The 22,710-nt window shown below is 38.2% G+C and overlaps 1 protein-coding gene across 9 annotated transcripts in view; it reads right to left on the bottom strand.

The window, feature by feature from the left end:
• SLC10A7 (solute carrier family 10 member 7) overlaps nucleotides 1-22,710 on the bottom strand; it is a 154,885-nt gene that overhangs the window by 116,172 nt on the left and 16,003 nt on the right. The window contains exon 4 of one of the 9 annotated variants that reach the window (XM_076337110.1): nucleotides 6,591-6,627. The exons of the other annotated variants lie outside the window; for them this stretch is intronic. The gene's annotated coding sequence lies outside the window, so the exon portion shown is untranslated. Of the gene's footprint in view, nucleotides 1-6,590; nucleotides 6,628-22,710 lie in introns of those variants that run through there. 9 annotated transcript variants of the gene reach the window in all.

Here is a 22,710-nt window from a genome sequence, read left to right as displayed (position 1 = left end):
AGCACCTTGGTTTAAAATAAATCAACCTAAGTGCCTGCTTTGGTAAGCACTTCGAGTACATCAGCATTAGGGGGGGGTAATGCACAAAGAAACAAATCAGGAAACGGGACTCGTAAATAACAATTCAATTAGCAGATTTATATTACTCATTTCCTAATAAACTTTCTATCCGCACCTACGCGCAAACCCTCCTACAGCCTTCCCCCCTTCATTTACATATCTGTGCAGGCCTGCTCTTTTTTCTCGCGAGCCCCTTTGCCCTTTCAATCATGAAGTATATTACTCCACTGTCAGAGCAAAGCAGTTCCTAACAACAGGGAGCCCAGCTGGGATAGGAAGAGGGCAGCAGGCTCAGGCATTAACATAATAATCCAACCGCGTTCCCCCAGGCCCTCAGGGCAGACAGCATATTAGGTAGGCCTCCTGCGCCGGCCCGGGTGGAAGCCGCCGGATCACCTGCCCATCAACCTGTGGTAGTTGCCCCCGCCTCGGCCGCACCAGCGCCTGCCAAGCCCCGGTGCCCAATTACCTTCCCACAAAAGACACACAGCCATTTTTCCACGTCCGCTTAACGTACCTGCTCCTTATTTACAATTTGAATGTACCTTGCCGCGTCATTTCCAGCGGACTCGCTCCTTGCCTTTTAACTTCTAGAAAGTCTAGGGCTTTTAACAGGACCTACTGCTGCTGCCAGCAGGAGCCAGACCTTGAAACAAAATTCCAAATACAAAGCACTGCTCTGCAGGTGCAACTTTCAGCCCTACCTATCCTCTGGATTTCTCCCTGAAAGAAAGAGCAGGGAAAAACAAAAAGGCAGACATGCGCCTTTGTTATTTCCGTGCCATGCCATCCAAGGAAACCAGTTCAGGGTTGGCTTGCTTATTCGTTCTGGGGTTTGCAACACTGGAGGATTTTCAGCAGCAAAGCCACTTTACGCTCTTTGGCACAAGGCCTGCCGCCACGCAGGACACAGCTACTGGTTAAGGAATAGAGCCCGTGACAAGGTTTCAGCTGTACAAACACGCATATAAGAAATTTCCAAGAATCACTATATAATGCTGATTGCAGATGCAAGACCCATGAAACCATGCCATTTAAAAGGTGGCTTATAATTGTACTACTCTTCCCAACTAACATTTCTTAATATCTAAGAAATATTCCCGCATTTCAAATGCTTTGGGTGGCAAACTACAACTCAGAATACTAATTTGCACGTCCCCTCTATTGAGCCCTTTAAATAAAGAAAATGTTTACATTTATTACACAGTGTATTTCAATGCGGTTCTCTTACAAACCCTTTTATTTACAGTATATATGCCGCTTGTACAGAGTACAAGCTCAGGTACTTAACAAGAAAGAAGAAAAATAAACACACTCGCCAGTAAAAGATACTATATTCTTCATATTATACAAGACAATCTCAAAGACTTCTAGGAAAAAAGCCTTTGGTTCTAATATAACTTTTAATTTCATTAAAAAAAATACATATTATCTAATTCCCCTTAACAATGGAAGGCGCAACAGAAATGTAATACAGTCTTATTAAAATCATGTTTTGCAGACTGTGCAAAGCCAGATTTACCTGATCACTTGTGAAGCAAAATTTCCCTAACCTCATTAATTTTCATTTATCTAGCCCTCTCAAAGAAGGAAATATTCAGAAGCAATTTCATATTTTATTTTAAATGCTTGGTTGTTATATTACCAGTACAAAGAAGTGTAATGCATAGTGATCCATGTCACAATAGTCTGTCAGAGAAAGACCATGCAGAGTAGCACTAGCTATATAATATAAATACTTTAGATAGCAACCATTAGGGAAGTTCTGCCTATTACTATTCCTCGACTACATAATGGTAAGAAAAACTACACATTATGAAAATCGTGACACATTTTAAAAAAATTGCTTACAAGCAATTAATTTTCCTAACGTAGACATTCTCTTCTGCCACCACAGTCATGATAACTTGTTAGCAGCATGCCCCTCCAAACTGGGAAGGGGGGCGCAGTTAAAAATAGCCCTTTGTGTTGAATTTATTCTAGGTCACAAGGGTCACCAATAAAACACTAAGATAACCTAGGGGTTTGGCAAAATATTTTAATATAGTCAAGAGTCTTCTTACACAGCCACAAGCTCATATATCTACTATGACTTGATTTAGACCATTAGGACCTGCAATTTAGAGTTGACAAAGCTTTTCCTCTCTCTCTTCCAACCATTTCCTTTGCCCCACAAACCAATTACCATCACATTGGTGACGTAAAATTGAATGGCACTTGGAACATTAACTACAGCTTTTCTCCTTCAACACCTCTAAATATAACAACTTTGGTTATCCATAAACCAGGAAAAGGAGCTAACATTTTTAATTACAAGAGACTAGAAGAAAAATCCCTTGAACACTCGTAGTTTTCTAGAGATTTGTTCTAATTTCCTTCCTTCCCCAAATTATAGGTCAAAGAATCCACAAACTAAAGTAACAGCAAGTTGTACCAGACATGCTGGAAAACCAGAAATTCAACAGCAAGAATTCTCTACTAAGAATTTGAGTATAATCAAGTCATCAAATAGCTTTTGCTGTTTGTGGTAAATGCTTTGTGCTTACAGACATGTTGCCAGTGGATGACAACAGAAAGCTACAATGTTAGTTACAGTCATCATTTTTCTTATGAATTCCAATGTTGTGAATGGAACACGTGAACGGAAATAAACTTGTGAATGGAAATACATATTTTTCTATTTATTTCATGGCACGATCTTTACATCAGATCCATGTCTCAAGTCAATAGGAGAGGTTTTTATTTGATTTTACACAGCCCAAGGTCAGAACATTGCAATGGCTCAGATAAGTAAAAGAGAAGCTGTGGCTTAAGCTTCTGATACAGGATGTGCTCGGGTTGTGATGGGCTGTTTAAAAGAGTGAACACTCCTGAAATTACTAAATATAAAAGTTGCAGAATGGAGGAAAATATATACATGTTGTTTAAAATATGTCATATGCCAACATCACTATAAAAGAGAAAAAAGCGTATTTCCTTGAAGTAACAAACTATTAGGTCCATGCTGATGATGTATTTTAATTTCCTTCACAATTTATCCTTCAATTCAATCACAATTTTCTTTTCTTTTGCAAGAGTCGCTCTTCCTGACTACTTGTACAGCCCTTGCTCTTTGATAGCACAGTTCCTATGGTTTTATTCTTAAATGCCAGAGAGGAGTACATTAGTGCAAGACAACTGTTTTCCTCCATACATAGCTGTGCCAGCAGAACAAATACAACCCTGTAACCCCTAGATGCCCATCAGCCCTAACTAGAGAACACTGCTCCCACAGATTTGTAGGGGGCAGTCTCTTTTGTAAAGGAAAAAACATACGAACTAAAGTTATTTCAAATTCATAAAGACTCTCTTGTAATGGAAGCACCCAGAATGAAGCAGTATTCATTAATATGCAATATAATACCTTAATGTACTCAAATTTATTCAGCTTGTATAAGGTATTTACACCTATTTCTGAGTCTACTCAAGCACCTAAATTGCTCTAAAGCCTGTTTTTCCCTAAGTCCAAATAAAGAATTGTTTTATAGGTCCCTAAGACATTTCATGGTACAGAAAAGAAACGTGCTACGTGAACAAGAAACTGGGGGACAATCTAACTGCAGAACGTATCAATAATTTCACCAGTTCCGAACTCCAATTACTGGTTTAATAACTACTAGTGTCTCATAACTTCATCCCTCAACATAAAAAGTAGCTGGCATCTGCCAGGGAGAAGTAATTCTGCAGTGCTTTTCTCTGCTCCTGCACTGCATTTGAATCTTCCGCATCACCTCAGATCCAGTCACTTTTTTTACTTAAACTGGAGCGGTGGTACTAGTGATCAAAATTTCTATATGAGTTTTACCAGCCTGAAAACAAAGAGAGAGATGGTAGTGTGCTTCTACTTCCATACACTAATCTAGTATTTGCTGACTATGTCACGTTCTTGCTTGTAGGCAGTAGCTGTGGCATGGTTTCCAAGAGCTCTAGGCAGATAACAAGAGAGAATGAAGTGAAAGGCATTTCTGTCTCAGGTATGTTGCAAATCCATCTAGTAGTGCTCTCCCAAAACCTCGGCTACGGATTCAACACCTTCATGGGAAGCACCTTGCTGCCTGCATGAGGTAACTCGAAAGAAGGTCATGCTGGCCTCTGCAGACACAACTTCATGGACGCTTGGATTTTACCTATTCCAGTTCTGACTGTGACCTTCAACGGAGCAGTGCAGGCAACCAAAACTGCTGCAACGCCTCCCAAAGGAACAACTGAGAAGGAAAAGTAAGAAAAAAACAACCCACAAGGGTTGCGCAAAACAGAATCCAAATGTTACGAAGAGCTGATTTCTTTATGTCAGGATAGCCAGCCGGAATCTTTTGAGCAGCGTGTGGCTCCCGAGCTGTCACAGTGAGGCCTCTGTGCCTGGATTATGGCACATGAATGTCAACAAATGATCCAAAATCCAGAGGGCCAACATCCATGTGGAAACAGCTATTTCCTGCTTGTGAACCACTCCTACACATCTCCCCCTTCCCTTGCATCTGAGAAGCACAGTACCTGTTCTCTATCCTATGAAAATTTTAATGAGGTTCATAATATTAATAAGATGATCGGCTACACCTGCAGGCAGCCATAGGGCCTGAAAGGTTAAATAACCCTGCATCACCAGAAAACTTTGCCCTCACATTTCTTTAGATGCTGATTTTTTTAAACACCGCTTTAGGTGTAGAGCAAGACTGATGAGGTATGCAACTGAACAGGAGTGGGGACAACAGAGCAGCAGTCATGGCCGTGTGGGAAGATGCAGACAGCAGGCATCCCTGTGTCAAAAGTGAAAATGTAGAAAACACAATACACTTTCAGGCAGGTCAGCTTTTGGGGTCTCTTGCTCAAATAACATGTTTTGAAGAGATACTGTCAAGACTGAAACAGATAAAACAATTCAGTGCTTTAAATCACTCTAGGGATCTTTTCCTCACTCACTACTCACTCAAAAATGTCTCTTAGAATTGTTAAACACATGTAATACAGGCAATAAACTGCAAACACGTTCAGCGTGACCGGAAACTCACACCCTCCCGCTCAAACATACACATGCAGTATTTACCACACATTAATGTTACATCATGTTAAAGAAAGTGAAATTGTAGCAGTCATAACAAACAACAGGTATCTCTGATAACTACACTTTATTATTCAAAAGCTAGGAAGAACTGTTCTGAGTCTTCAATGCTACAACGGCAGACAAAGTTATCATTTAGTAAAAATAGACATTCCACTCACAACCTTGATATTTTCATCTGGAGTATTAAAAAAAGCACAGAAGGCTGCAATCAGGTTTTCCTCTTTCTCCAGGAGCCACTCACTCATTCTAAAAGCACTACAAGAATTCAGAGACAGCACTTACAATCTTAGTTTATTATTTCAGAGTATATAATACAAACAAGCGTTGATCACTAAAAATATTAATTAGCATTTCATTAGAAATATCAATATGGGAAAAAGCAGTGATGTGCAGACATCCTGCCTCTGGGATTAGATTCTAATTCATTTTAGATTAGGAAGCAATGAACTAAAACCACTACCCTGACAAGTTAACTATTCTTATTGACACAGTTCTGGATAGGAATAACACCAGCCCTAAGGATGGCACAGTAAACAAAAAGAAATCATGTTAACTTCTGACATTTACAAATGACCATGATAAAAAGGATCTGGATGGGTTACATAAATCTGCTACTATGAGAGTCTTTTTTTTTTTTTTTAAACTAACATGTACTTATGTAACAGTACCAAAAAGAACAAATAGTTATTACAGACAGGACTGTACCAGCAAGAAAATTTAACCAACAAAAGGGTTAATTAGGGATACAAATTTTCTCAGACTGTTAATAATAGGAACAACACATAGTATGTGCCCATAAGTAATTCTCAGGTATCTTTGATCTTCAGCCCCAAGCGATTACTGTTGCCTACCATACCCTGGCCTCTGGGACTCTCTCAGAACCAGACATCTGGCTACTTTGTTGTTTTAGGCTAATCTCATCCCAGGGGAGCTCAAGAAATGACACCAGGCAAGGAGGGTCCTGGCAAGGGAAGAAACATTACAGTATCAGCAGATTTTTGAGTGGACTAGAGTACCAAAATTGTCTTCAAATTTCTATAGGGATCCTGTGGCTTCTCTGTTCTCTAGGTCCACTTTCACACAGAACACCAGAATGCACACGATCCTGTTTTAAGGAACTGTTAATCTCTTTGGAGAAGCTAATGAATGATAATCCAGGAAACAACGTGTGACAAAGGCAAACAGAAGTAAAAAAAACTGCAAGGAATGGGTGGATTTAATGAAGATTTTATTGAAAGGTCAACACACTGCACAATCAAACAATGTTTTTAAAAGCCTACAAAAATGACTCCAACATCCAAACCCTCTATTTTTGACTAATTCAAAGGTTTTAGCTGCCAGCAGCGTTATCCCTGAAGTATGACCCTCTGACAACTGCAACAGATTCAGCTGAGTGCCCGACTGGCTGCTCCAGGCTTAGAAACAGGGCAGTTCCCCATGCGCTGAGCTCACAGGGGTAAGATGGGCTGCAAACATGGAGAAAGGAAGGTTTACTTTTAAGGCCAGGCTCTCCGGCCATCAGAGGCTACCGGCGTTTTGCCACAAACTCTGGTCCATCAGATTCCCCATCCTCCCCAAACCACTATAGGTTACAGCAGACGTGACACTGGCGGCTGGACAAGAACTGTTGCAGGCAGCCCTGCAGGAGAAGGCCCTTTTCCCATACCGATGCTCCTATGTCCTTCCTACAGCAGTGCTCCTACGTCCTAGGTGTTCCCAGTGCACGCTCACTAGCCTGCACTCGGCAACAGAAAGAACCAGGACACTTAGACCTGGAAGAAACAAAAATCTCACATGTATTTTTCTGAAGGCAGTAAGCATGCCCATACTATGAACATTATCCCAGCCACGTATTTCCAAGCAGCATTGTTTTAAAACCCACGGGTGGCACATAACAATAGCAATAAGGAAGAGATCACTCCTGTGTGGGTGTTCTTTTTGTTTCAAATCAACCACCAGACCTTTTCTTCCCTTTGCAAGAACAAGTTAAAAAGAATGGACACTGAATAACTTCAGATTCTAATCCTCTTCTGAGGGCAGGCCCGTATGATTTAACTTTGCCTCATTTCAGGATATTTTCAAAGTGTTCAGAACAGAGCTTCGGAGAAACCTCTGAATAATCTGCCATATCACACCAGCTCCCAAAGAAAACAAATCCCTGCCAAAAACTTTAAAAAGTGCTACAGACAGAAGCAGTTTGAAAATCATGTGCTAAACCTTCCTAGGGATCATGCTGTTACAGAGCATCCTACTTTCTTTTTCTTCGTATTTCTCACACCACAGCTATCTTGCTTTCTTCCAGCCACAACATTCCCCTCTCAGTGGGATAAATGATACTAAAAAGTTACCCCAATGTATTTTAGCAGTTTCCTAATGTGCTGTAACAATTGGATCAAGAAGAAAAGAACCTGTGCTTCACTAGCTTTAGTTACATCATATCAACAGTAAAAAAACCTCCTGAACAATTCAGCACACTTCTGAGATATTTAGAAAGATGCTATACAATTTTTTTCTGAATATGAATCAAGCAAATTCTCCTTTGCTTTCTCACCAAGCAGGTATATTGTTAGAGTGAATGTGGATTAGTCCAAATAATTACATTTTAAAATACCAGCAGCACCAGGACAACTTAAACTGTTTTGTATGCTCTCTATATACAATATGTGCTCAACAAATGTTTCTCTTTAAAGCTTTGCTATGATATCAGCCTGTTACAGTTTAATTGATGACTTCTGTAACTGCTGCAGCATGCAAGTAGCTATGTAGCTTTACACAACAGAAACAAGTAAGAAAACGTCATAAAATATTCCATACCACCACACTAAAAACTTATACTGTATTTATTAATACATCGCCTACTGCAGAACAATCCAGACTGCAGTGTAATAAGAAAAGCATTGTAAGGTAGAACAGGTCAAACTAGTGTGTTTAAAAAATAGTATGTGATTATATCAGTGGAGATGGCATTAATACAAGTAACACGAAAAAATGAAGTAAAGACTGGGCAGAATTTTAATTTTGGTATTTTATGCACTGTAGATGCTTAATTATACACCCTCTGTCTTCACTTGCCATAGAACTTGAACAGTGCGTCCCACACACTTACCTTTCCCCCTACTCCTTTTAAATCAACAACAAACAATATTCCACATATGAACATGTAAGATCTGCTTCACAAAACACAGAGGAAATAAACAGTTAGTCAATAAAGCAAACAAACCCCGCACTAATTCTACATATTAAAGATAGAAAAATACAGAGGATATAGATACAGGTTCTAACAAACATTTTAGTGTCGAAAAGCACATTTTTATACGATTGTCTTAAATACTACAGTTACAGCTTGGACATACATATTACAGACATTTTCAAAGCCATATGCCATCACCAGGACTCCAACAGCAAATAAGCAAATGCTTCAGAACATAAGTACTCCTCCGTTTACTCTAAGTATTGATTTATGTTCTATGGGTATCCAAACATTGGTAGCTAATGCTGCCTTGCACTATCTACTACGAAATTACAGCTATTCAGTGAGGTTTTCTAATAGTAAATAAACTCCCCACAGACACTCTCCAAAAACTCAACAGCTGGAAGAAGCAAGCACTGTAGCATGACAGGAATGCCAACATATCCATACAAAGGCAAATCAAATATGAAAACAAACTCCAGAGAAAAAAAGGTCTTCAAACAAAATCCACGTTAACACTTCTCCCAATTTGGAAATGGAATGGAGTAGCTCCATTTATCTGTCATTACAGTGGAACAGAGAGAGGAAAAGCCATTTTGGACATTAGTAACAACACCTTGAACAGCACCTGGAACTCCTGCGAGAACCTGGTCAGTCTATACCAAAAAGAGTTAATGAACAATATTTTAAATGACATATAGTTCAGGCACTGATCTCACTGCAGAACCATTAATCCTGCCCAAGTACTAAATTCTAACTAGGATTCCTGATTTCAACATATATATGAAAGGCTGTATATACAATTATTACACCTTCTTTCTTCTTTCCTAATCTAGGACTTTAACAGTATAGCTCTACAGTTCACTGCTGACTATGTGTATAATATGCAGTTCTTCATGATTTAGATATTTTATTTCTGTATGTACGAACAAACCTGGGAGAAAACATCCATAAACTACTTTGATGAAATTCTCCTGGGTTTTGGAGGCTGCCTTTACCTCCAGTGAAGGCTGGAGGAAATAGGCTTCTGAATGCAGATGGAAGAACTCCACATTTCCTCCACTGAGCAAAGCTCTGTTTCTTATCTTGTAATTAAACAGCTCATCAGCTAATAAAATGGCTTTATACTTCTCTAGTATCTGCATAATGAGATAGTAGAGGGAAAGCTTAGTGACGTTTCCTGATGAACACACTTCCTAAAGAACGATAAGTACGATTACTCTAACTTCAAGATAATGACATACACTTAACCAGGCAGTTTCATGTCTTTGAAACAAAGACCGTATTTTCAAAAAGACAGTAATTAACTTATGAGAATACAGTGAACAAAAATGCAGTACTGTACTTATTTATGTACCTACTTAGCATTTTATGTCAACTGCACACTTTTGCATAAGGAGACCAGCTAAGACCAATTACTGCTTCTGGAATCCACCTACTACAAATCATATAGACCCAATTTTCATTTGTGACTCTTACCTACACTTACCCAGTCCATTGCTTTGTTTTCAACAGAAGAATATCTGATTTACATTAGGGTAAAGGAAAAGAATCATGCCCAAGTTTCCAGGCACCCTCACTAGCAGCACAGGTATTCTTTTTGCTGGTAGCAGCTGGCACATGCTAATTAGCAGGAAAACCAAATTCAACTATTTCTAGTTTTGTAAAAACATTTAAGAAGAGAGATGGCTCAGAATAAAGTCTCAGCATATTACAATATGCTCTACCGGAGGAAATAACCTGACAAAATGAAATTTTCCATTGCCTTGCATCACACAATTTAGAAGGAACTTGAAGTCTGAAAGACAGGAAATCTCCTTAAAATCTGCTTGTATGGCAGATCTGCATTAGGTTGCAAAAAATTATTAGAAAGTATGAAAAGACACTCTTGCCTCCCCACCACTCACAAAACAAACAAAAAAAACAAACACAAGAGCTGATAAAGAAACCATGAACATAGCCTGCTGGAAGTGTTGCTAAATGAGCCATCTATCTCACAAAACATTGTATGATGAATTAGCACAACAAGCGATTCGCCTGAGTAAAATAATCTCTCGAAAGTTAGAAGCTCTGACTGCTACTAAGACCAGGCAGCCTGGGAAACAGAAGACTACTGTAGATTTCAGGGTGGTTTTGCATTAGAAAGGAAGACGACAAACAACATGCTGGAACTGGCTGGTGATTTGAAAAAGGAGGGAAATTAAAATCAGTGTGATCACTTAGAGACATGATAGGATGCTTACGCAATGGGCACAGTGACATCTATCATGCAAAAATACCATAGGGGGGAAGAATTGGGAGGGTGGTAAGCATAACTATACTGCTAAGACAACGAGAAAGAAATTTTATACACTCTGAAGACAAAAATGCACATCCGAACCCTGTTCACAACTCAGAGAGAGCTCAGCTGTCAGACTCACAAAGTGCCTGGGTTATAAAGTGTCATTACATTCTAGGATTTCATATTTACATAAAACAAAGTAAATCAGAACTACTGCAGAGGCTACTATTTTGAATTTATATACATCTAAAAAGAGAGAAAATTGTTACCTATAAAACTGAACTAATTTCAATGTAATACTCTAAAGAAAATTGAAAAAGAAAATGCTAAGGAATCAACTAAAACAAAGAAATCAAGGTTACGAGGTAGGTATTTTGTTATTTGCAGAAGATGACTACTCTGAGTTTTATCTGCTGGGTGTATCAGGAAGGTTCGAAAAACCAAATGTAGCAACACAGGCATTTGTTACTCAAGGGGTCACGACAGCAGACCCCTTATGAAGCAGAGATGCATCGGAGTGACTCATTTTCAGAAGGGACTTGAGGACAGCACTTTACAATACTGAATATTTTTCTGGGTATTCCATACTTACAAATAACATCTATCGTTCTGAGTTTCTCAGATCATAAATTGCAGAAAATCAAGCCATGCAGAAGTCATCGACATGGGTGGTACGAAGAGCAAAAACGTCCTAGTATCAATAGGTCACAGACGTTTGTGACTATGCTTAGAAATAGAAATGCCTCACAACTGTACAAAAGAGGTTGCACTGCTGGTTGAAGAGAAAATGTGTAAGAGAGGCCATTGACTAAATTATTAAAATATACACCTTAGAGAACATAACCTATATAGAAAGTCTCACTCAATACAGATATGCTGGACCTTTTGGATAATGAAAGTACAGCAAGTATTTTTGAGATAACACATATGACATTAACATTACAGAAAAAAAATGTTATAGGATATATTTTGTAAATCGCATAATCACATGCCATTTTAAAACAGAAGCATAAAACACATCCATAGATCAGAACTGAGATTTTATGTCCAACTTTAATGTTGTCATTTCTTGAATTACAGGTAACCTATCAATCCAGCTTATGCTTCCTCTTCTCATAGGACCTCTAAGAAATCACATATATTGAATATATGAAGTTTCCCTAAAAACACATCCATTTTGAAACGAAGTACTTTGCTTAAGTAGAATAAAACCTGATAGCCACTCTTAGAGCTGACTTGCTCTAGTTCCAGTTATAAAATCTTCTTACTGTAGAATTAGTTTGTATTTTTTATATTTTCAAAGAAATTAAAATATCACTTGCCAAAAATATATATATGTACTTGTTATTTGTAGTTGTAACTCGGGGAACAAATGCACCTTTTAACAAACACCTCTTCTTAAAGTAAACGGAAGGATTTAAGAAAACAAAATACCAAAACCTTAAATTTTATCTAGAAGTGAAATGGCATGAAAACAGGACTAAACAGACTCTTCCCAATAAAATCACAACAGCTGAAACTTTTCTGCAAATGTAATAACCTTCATGACAGTGAAAGCACAAATATGAAGGGGTTCATTTTTGTCGATGGTTGTTTAATACTCTACTTTTAAACGCAGCACATCACTGGCAAATTTCAACACTTCTACAAGCAAACAGATTGAGCACTGTAAACTCTGTGAACAAGTGAGTGTTGTTATTGGCAGGGATATTTGCAAAACCATTCCCAAGATGCAGGCACAGAGTTCAGAATCTCTGCTATTGAGCAGATTTCTATTGCTCATTGGTACCACTGAAACACATGCATGCACACATGCAAAGTTTAGCAAAATGTGAAAGTCTGTTGAATAAATAGACAAATGAATATCCATTTCCACTGACTGGATAATAGTCTGGGTCACTAAAAACCTCAGTTCTACTTATGCTTTTCTGCCCTGCTTCCCTTCAACATTTGTTCTTTCTGGTTTACATGAACCATCAACAAGTAAGGACGGAGACACCATATCACCGCATGCATATGTGCTTTGATTAATTCATTAGGGACTGAAGATCATTCAGATTTACTAAACTATATTTCTATAGAAGGATTATTGTTACTAAGGAAGGTATTGCCTGTATGCTATGACAGAGACTGACACAGCTGAAAAGCTAGGAAATTTTTCTAAAAGTCTTTACAATATTACAAAAAAGAGGGGTTTTTTTCCATCTAAAAAGGTTGAAATAAAGCCACAATAGATAGCAATAATTACAATTATTCTGATCTTCAGTATCCAGATTAGAGGCTGTAAACTCCTCATCAATAATGTGAAAACCTCAGTGAATGTTTCATGCCCTAGTATTATGTCTGAGAAATAACTTTTCAGACTCCATTATGTCCGCCATGAACTTGATCTTTCACCTCTAGTGAAAATCCTCTTATAACTATAATTCTAAAGTTAATGATGAGAGATTTCATTTGCTTTCCAAGCACAGATAAAACCTTTTTGAAATACACTCTCACTGCCATGACCTTGGTCTATGACTTAAGAGTTCACCAGATGTAATAATTTACTTTGCCCCATGGGGCTCATTGAGATTTCCTTTTAAAAGGTTTTGGATATGCAGTTGGAGCTGAAACACTCACACAGTATGTATCAAAGTATACATCCCTGTATACATTACAGACATTTTGCAACAATATCAACAAACAAAATGAATTTAGATCATTACAAAATATAACAACAAAAAGGTCTAGCTAAGCAAAGTCATCCACATACTAGAAGTTCAACATTTTGGGAATCTTGCTGCAATAATCCACAATACTTGCTACAACAGGGAGTTTCAAAATTTCATGGAAGAAGTAATATATGTAAATTGGCAAACTAATTTGGGAAATACACCGTTGCTCTGGTCTTACCAGCTCAAAAACAATTCAGTTCAAGCACGGTAATATTCTCTATAGTTTATGCGCCACATAATTATCAGAATTGCTGCATTAGACTACCTAGTTAGTATATGGCTGCTGACTTCTTTGCTGATACGCTGTGCACTAGCTTCTTTGTTTACTCATGTATTTCTTACTAAAGATCATCTATTTATTTTTAATAATAAAGGGAAGTCAAAACTACTGTATTCACCACAATATAAGGCGAGTTTTTTGTTCCCCTGAATCTTGGGGAAAATTCCTTCAGAAATGTTATTTACCTTAAATTCAAGCACTTCCTTGCAGCCTTAGTCAAAAAGTACATAGCTACTGCCTCACAGTGTTAAGTGCACATCAATGAACGGTAACATATTGCTGAGCGTGACTGCAGCTCCTACCAGTTCCCACTTTGCCTCCGCCTCGCACTGTCTCGCAGAGCGGCCAGGCAGTTGGTGCTAACTCCCTGGGGACGCGTACGAGGGCCTGAGGCAGGGCAGGATTCGGAGGCAGACAGTGTGGACCTTGAGAGGTCAGGCTGAGGGTGGTGAGGGGACGCAAAATGCCAGAGAAGCAAACAGACTGGAGCGGCTTGTGGTGGGGATATATATGATGAGGTACCGAATGGGTTGGCAAAGATTGTATTTAATGGTAAAACTACTTCTCCCCCACCACACAGATGAATAATCAGGGGCTGTTGTGCTTTTCAGGGCACTCACCAGTAGAGTGAACGCACTAATGCTCCTTTGCCAGTCGCCTGCCCCTCAAAATTCCTAAACGCTACCACCTTCTCATGTGAGTACAAGAGTTTAAGCCTCTGCTACAGCTACTCTGAGTGGCGTTGTCTCCCCTCTATCCTTGTTAATTTAGAAGTGGCAGCAGAAGTAGTGGATTTCAGACAGAAAAGGCCATATGCACAAGGGAACACCTGCGAAAATCCTAGCTGAGCAGGACAGCACCCGGCTGTGGGGACTGCATGTCTGAAAAAGGGTTCCCAGGAGGCATGTGGTTTTCTTCAATATGTCTAGAAACAGTTTACCAGCAGCTTGCTGTTTTCAGACTTCATAATAGGGCCAATATTTTCCAGAAACTGGAGCCTAAATAATGCTTTGAGATCAGAGAAAGTTTGCTGCTCTACTGCTCTCCACATTTTTTGCCAAATGCTCTAACTAACAAATGAACAAAAAGTCAGTTTAACAGAAAAATATAAACTGGAAACACTTCTAAAATATCCTGTCTTCTCATAAGAGTTCTATAAAAACATTTTAAATAAATTTGGGCTTGTTTACTTTTATATAAATAAAAGGAATATATATATAAATATAAAATATAAATATAAAAGGAATATATATATATAAATAAAGGAATCTAGAGATTTGTTCTGTCTCTTCACAGAGATAAGGTTTTCCTCATAGAACGTAAGACACTTTCTTAACATGTATTGAATATAACAATTTGACAAACATTTTATAAGACAAAAACCTTCACAATGTTCTTTCATAATCATAATGATGAAAAAAGGATAATAAAAATCAGTTTAATTTCCTTGAAAAAGAATGAAATTTAAAGATCATAGTAATTTTAACTGAAAATCCTTCTTCATGTTTTACAGCTACGATTTCCACAAATCAGGACTTAATATTGCACACCCAAAAACAGAGTTAAAGAAAACAAATTACAGAAATACTGAATTTGCAAGCCTGATTGCTTTCTTTCCTATATATTAATACTAGCCACTAAGCAAATTTATTCATACCAGATAAAAATGTGCTTGGATAGAAACAAAAACTTTCCCAAGCTAAATGCTCTGAAGCTTTGATTTTAACATGCAAAGGACAAATTTAAGAAAGGAGAAACAATGTAACACTATCTCTTTACAAGCCAGTGTTCAGAACTTGCACATTTCAAGAACAGTAATGCTATCCTTGACTAAATCCACTAAATATATTCCTAAAGGGCATTTTGTCTTCTCAATAGACATGTTTAATTTTTATTTATCTGCAGTGAGCTGCAGTCATATGTAAAAGGTATTTCGCAGATTTCAAAATGTTAGCAATGCTTTACACATTATCATTCCAATTGTTCTTTTTAGAAAGAAATACTGAATTAATTCCATTTTTGACAATCAATACTGTTGCATATCAGCTTTTGCTAGTTTTATAAACACGTTTTCACTCCCAGTCACAACGCTGGGGCCACCAACAGCCATGCTAAACCATTTGCAGTAGTACCCCTTTGCGCAAGAGGGTCCAGGTCCACAGAGACAGGTGAACACATGAACAGACATCAAAGGAGCCATCTTTATTGTTCATAGTAGAAAATAAACCACCTACAAGCAACAGACAAAGCTGAATAGCTTCTGTTCTGCTGTATCAGTGATTTAACACCAATCCTAACATATGCAATGATTAAACACTTCATTTACTATTAAAATTAATAATAAATTAGCATTTGCTTTGTTAGCCAACAGGTGTGGGACAGCAGAACCAGAAGCACGTCACTGGATTGCAGTGCCAGTAAACAACTGCATTGCTCTGCCAAAAGAGAGCCATTAGAAAGTGACCCTTACACAGTGAATCCTGGCATGGTGCAGTCATTCAGTGGAATTCAGACTGCATAAAACACTCCACTGCAAACAAATCACTTGTAACTTTTTGAAGCTGTGACCTTCAGAACAATATTTCCAGCCTTCGCTGCTCTCCAAGATAGCCTTTCCTTTCACAGACTGAGGAAGGGAGAGCAGGTAACACATTTCCCTTGCTATAAAATATCTGCAATCTCTCTTTCAAACAGCCATAAAGATTAACCACCAGAGAGTACAAAAGCTGAATTTTAGGGGGCCAGTAGACCCCACCCTCTGCAAATATTTTAATAGAAGTATTACTGATTTGCTCAAACACTTAAAAATGCTTGCTTTGCATAGGCAATGCATTTCATACAGCACTCCCTGCTAAATAAAGGAAGCTCTTGCACACTATAATTTTACACTGAATTAACCTGCAGACCAAGACAAATACAAAACCACCTCGCTTTAAAAGGCCATTTTTGTCAAGCATGAGAGCAAGACTCTTCTTCTGTCCTGGCTTCTTCATGCCACAAATGCTTTCAGGGTCACTGAATGTCCTATAGCAGACAAAAAATTGGTCTCCCCAGTCAAGCACTGTAGAATAGCAACAGCAAAGCCTCTGAAAACACTCTTGTTGAAGTCAGATCTAGGACAGCTGGGCAAACACAGGTGTAAAAACACAAGGCTATGATGATTCCAGGTAGCTTCCAACCACAACCCAAGCAGTTTAGTGTAATTTAAACAGATAATTTTACAACTTTCTAGATTATGGCAGAGCTACTACAAGCACCCCAGATTTGGGAAGGCTGAACATGCACAAGGCTTCAAGTTCTGTGTCATACATCTAACAGTACACAAAGTTGTGCAGTTAAGAGATTCAATATATTTTCTTGCACTTCCCTGATCTCTTACGCTCCCAGGAGTGCAGGAGAGGGGCTTTTTCCACTGGACGCCTTATAAGCCATATGAAAGACCCTGAGTTAGAGGTACTGGCAACCAGGGACAAAATTAAATCTTTTATCACAAGTCTAACTCAAACACTGATACCTTAGGGTAGTAAATCAGCTGCTTTTCAAAGTGTTGGGAGAATCCGAAACTTTGTACAAACCAAAGTAAGGAGTTTGGGGGTGAAGTGTTTGAATATGGGGATTTCAGAAGTCTCGCTGTTAGCCTGAATTTGCTTCCACTGAATTAAGAACAGAGCTGAATGCCTTTGAAACTTCCTTCCATTCTGAACAGTTTTAATAGCAGATCTGTATTAGAACTATTAGTGATAAATGAAAGGAGAACAGTGAGAGAGGGGAAAAAAAACAGAAGATTCCACAATTGCTTTGGGTTATAGAAGACTTGAGAAGACGACGAGGAACTCTAGAGATACCTAATGGAGCTGCGTGACTGGGACACGTTATAGTGATGAAATTTATATTGTAAGCAATAATTTGGGCTACTCCTATGCATTGATGGATATAAAATGCACTCACCACTCAGGGAAGGAAAAAACCCTAAGTGTCGATAAATAGTTCAATAAAAACCATCTGCTCAAAGCACAGTAATGATAAAAGAAAAGTAAACTCTTAGGATACATAAAAAATTAGACTGTAATACTAGAATAGAGTGGGTGAATTTAATAGCACAACAGCTCCTATGTACATACAAGGCTTATGCTGACACAGTTAATTCTTTATATTTGTACATGTGAAGTACAGACATCTTCCCTAAATTTGTCCTCTGACACCCACATACATTTCCCAGAGACTTCAGTGTAGTATCTAATGGTAGAATTAGTTACATTTTCATTTAGAACTATTCAATCTGTGTGGGCAGACAAAATTTATTACTTTATTACTTTTACAGTACCAAATTTAAAAACAATAGAATGAAATTACTTAACCTTTCATAAATAAAACCTAGAAATATGAATATTTTAAGTGCAATTTGGAAATCAAATTTTAGACACCAGCACTGTAAACTTTGACTTACATCTAGAGAAGAAAAAACTGTATTACAGAAGACAACTAAACATCATGACACATACAGTTTATTTGAAGATCTTCCATGATTTTGTTTCATAGTGTTCATGTGTTACCTTCCAAGGGTAAACGCTCGGTACACTGGTGCATTGGTGTATGAATCACAAACCATTAGAGCTTGTAGTTCTTTTTATTCATTTTATTTTGTTTTTGAAAAGGTTAATGTACGTGTATACACAGTTCAAAGAACTTCAGATATTTTTAGAGAAATCAATATCTTTCCTGTGACTTTACAGTAGTGTTAGGGTTCACTTTTTTGTTTTTACTTAAAAAACCCACCACTCTCAAACAGAGGAATTTTCCAGTGTTCATTTCTCAGGAAGTACTCATATGCTCTTTATTTCAAAATATCAGTTAAAACTATTGCATATAATTTGTTGGCAAAATGTTACTACTCTCCCTTGATTCTTTTCCAGAAAGGCTAGCTGTGGCCCTTGCAAATTTATATTCGGTTTTATGTTCTACATCTGCTTCAAATAACAAATCTAAAAATCAATACTAGAACTCTTTGTTTACTTTCTACCTTATTTCATAAATACCTTTCTAGCTTTCTTCATTATAGTCTATTTTATATTTCAAAAATCTTGTCTTGCATATGCAACCCCTTCTTTCACAAAAGGCATAGCAGATCCACATGAAAGTTGCAAAAAAAATGAAACGCCACCTTGATTAAGAGATTTTGTACAAGCTACACCTTAACTGAACAAAAAAAAACTCAATGGTTTTGTTGTGTATGAGATAGCAAAATAGCCAAAGTATTCTTCAGCAAAATGAACTGTCTGCCACGATTTATCTGTACAATTCCATCACAGCTCTTGCCTGTTATGTTACACTTTTCAAAAATATGTCATTAAGCTGCCATAAAAGTCATTGCAAATTGTTTTTTCTCCCAAACTGATAATAGACTTATAGATCTAATTTTTAATCTCTTTTCTTCATTACTTTGATTCTTAAGGAGAGTATGACATTTGCTGTCTGAATACTTTGTAGTAATATCTGGCATCTCTACAGCATTTCTGTCTGAGGATCTCCGAGCTTTTAATAAGTTTGTCTTTACAGCACCTTGAAAGGCTGACATATTTATTTGTGTCTCTCTTGCAGAAACGGATAGTTAAAAGCAGACTTTTAAAGAAATGGGTTTTATAATTTTACTGAAAAACTACAAGACTTTTTGAAAAAAATGACACAAAAAAGCCTTCTGTGCTGTCAGACGCTATAATGTCATTAAAATCCTGACCCTTCACGGCTCAACAAGAGCAAAGAACTGAAGTGAGGCCTTCTGTTTTTCATTCCAATTTTTTTTAACTACATGGACTGTCCTCTTCACAAATCAAGAGACTTCATAAGTGTTACTGATGACAGAAACAACTAAGTAATTGAGAAAATATCACCAAATTAAAAATTAGATTTTGATTTCTCATGCTGATCCCTCCTTATTTTTTGCCAGTGTACATAAGAACATTGTTTTGTTCATATTGGGCTTCATATGCAGCAAATTAAATTCAGTACTTGAAACTGGCTTTGCTAACAAACTAAATGTATTTGCAACAAAAACTAGGAATAGGCTGCTTTAGAAAGTTGTTTGCAGGGTTAATGAAAGTAACATCATCTAGGAAGAGATCACAAGAGGAATGATGGAAAATCAGGGTGAAGAGGGAGAAACAGAGAGAAGAAACAAGAGTTGAAAGAAGAGCTAAGACAAACCACACATCATACAAAGACCCTCAAGAATGGGTCACAGAGTCAACAGGTGTGAATTTGTAGCCCTACTGGACAAGTTGTATTTCGGCTCATCACCTCAAGAACAGCTACTTCCACCAAAACAAAAAATAGAATAGCCATAAATCATCTTCCTCTCCTCCAAAAGCCAAGATTTTCAGAGAGCACAGAGAGTTTCCCTCCCCGCCGCTTACATCTCTCATTTGCCAACACCCCTCTGGACAGAATGATACTAGCTCCTAGCTAGTCTGAATTATATAGGCAGATCTTTGGACAGAAATTTTAATCTCCACCATACCTTCTTCCAACAACCACAGGTAAATATCTTCCAATGCTGCATATCAGACATTTTCAAAACATGGTACCTATATCATTACTAGTACACAAGTTATTCTGAAGTGGTACAGAAACACTGTCTTGAACAGCTGAACACCTCTGCTGCTGCCCCTGCCATCAATGGCGATATGTAAGGAAATGAGATTTGAAAAGTCTGTCTTAAGTCTTATGTAACAAGCAGTACTGAGAGTGAACTAGTCACTCCATTTTCTTTGCAGCTAGAATCTTTTGTTCTTCTGCTCTGCTAATGCCAACACTGGACTTCTCCTCCACTGATTACGGCAAAAAGATCTAATATACCTATAAAATCCGCTACTGGTTTTCAGTCTGATTATCTCTTTGCTGTCTTTCCATTTCTTTCTTATAAAGCCAGAGATCTTTTTCCCCCCTATAATCCCTATGACTTGTGAAGAAGGCTCTTTCCAGTCCCCTAAAACAAGCCACAAAACCACTCACACATCAGAGCTAAGTGAAGATGTTAATCTTCACCCTCAAACACCAAAAGACTTGGAAGCCTTTTGGCTTCCAAATATAATGCTTCTCCCCACCATAATGCCACAGCTATGGCAAGCAAAGGTGCTAACTGGCTTGATTTTCTTCCCTTATTAATGGAAGGCTACTGCTGACAAAGGGCTTTTGACAAAGATTTATTTCCTCTGGAATGCCCCAACCACCAAAACCAGCGCCCACCTGCTCATCTACCAGGCATACTGCAAAGTAATACAAATGGCTAACATGGTAGAGTCTGGAAGGCATGCCTAACAGCTGCTAAGACTAGAAATTTGAAAGCAGTATAGATCACAGGGTTGGTGATCAAATGATGTATAGGAAGAAGGAAGACCTGTTTTTGCTTTGGACAATTTTACATTTGCACTCTTGAGTAACTGTTCAGCTGTTGTATTCTTATACACAGATCAAGAGGACTTAAAGCTTAGATATACTTTTTTGATATACCATGTGTTTGAACCATCAGGAAAACAAACACTGGTAGATTGTATAGTTGCTATTAAACACTGACAGTTAAATAATAAAGATTTTTAGCTTACCTGGGTTTGTACTTACAATCCCAGAACATTAATTTTTTCAACGATGAACACAGTTTAATCAGAATTCTTAGTATCAGCTTTGGTGACCACACCTTCCTTAGCCAACAAAAGCAAAACATTTTATTTTGTGCCCCCAGGCGTGTGTCAATTAAAAAATCAGATCCTTGTAAGATTAACAAAAATGTCTTCCTCTTACCATCCTACAACCAAATTTTCCAATCGATATGCAGCAAAATCCCCCATCCAAGTAGCTTCTAATGATGTAGACTCTCTTTCTAAGCACTTGACCAAATACTTAATCACCCTGTCCCAGCACAATAAAATATAGCTCTTACGTAAGGCTTTTCAGCATTGATCTTCAAACACTTCACAAAGTTGCCATTATCCATTACTGCTAACACCAGAGACACGATACCCCACTCTGTTTTACCCAACAGGTTAATGACAGAGCTAAAACTAGTATCCATGTTTCCTCAGCCCCAGGGGAGTACTACTTGTACCATGCCATAGTGCCTGATACTTCTTTGAGAATAACCCAAGTCCAAACTAGCATTCAACTGTCACTTCTACTTAGATAAAGAAAACCTAAAGCCCTCTACACTGTCATAACACAGTCAACTACCACAGCTCTCATGTGCAGTGTTTCAAGAAATCCAAAGAGGTCTTCAGAGCACTTACTGAGGGTGTGCCTGTACGCTACAGCAGCAGGACACTTCTCAGACTAATTAGCTCATGTGGAGCTCCCTCACTATATTGCTTCTGAGCAAGCTCATTTATCTCCATACTATATTAACGCAGTGTAGATACACCTTCAGACAAATCAATTTCCCTTCTTCAAAGGGATACACACTTGATGAGGCAAAAGCAGTTTAAGAGACATTATTATGAACAAATGCTCTCACGGTACAATCACTTATATTGCCAGTTCACTCCCAGGTTTAAATTCTTCGTATATCAGAATGGATTTAAATTAAAATGGGAAAAAATGCATTGTTCTGCTCATGTCAGAAAGAGAAGTACATCAATAACAGCTTAGGTGAAATTTGGCAAGGAGAGATGTGAGAGGGTCTTCTCCCCTAGCATGAGGGATGTGATTTGCATCCCCCTGGTGGGATGAGGGAGAGAATCGGAAGGGCAAAAGTAAGAAAACGCATGGGTTGAGATAAGAACAGTTTAATGATTGAAATAAAATAAAGTAAAATAGTAATAATAACAACAAAGTTGTAATGAAAAGGAAAATAACAAAAAGAGAGAGGAATAAAATCCAGGAAAAACAAGTGATGTAACTGCTCACCACCTGCTGACCGATGCCAAGCCAGTCCCCAAGCAGCGCCCCCCCAGGCCAGCTTTCCCCCAGTTTATATGCTGAGCATGATGTCATATGGTATGGAGTATCCCTTTGGCCAGTTGGGGTCAGCTGTCCTGGCTGTGCCCCCTCCCAGCTTCTTGTGCACCTCCTCGCTGGCAGAGCATGGGAACCTGA

Source organism: Aptenodytes patagonicus, chromosome 4 (genome assembly GCF_965638725.1).
Source record: "Aptenodytes patagonicus chromosome 4, bAptPat1.pri.cur, whole genome shotgun sequence".
NCBI classification, from domain to species: Eukaryota; Metazoa; Chordata; class Aves; order Sphenisciformes; family Spheniscidae; genus Aptenodytes; species Aptenodytes patagonicus.
The sequence above is the reverse complement of the archived record's forward strand: the minus strand, read 5'-3'. Positions and strand labels throughout refer to the sequence as shown.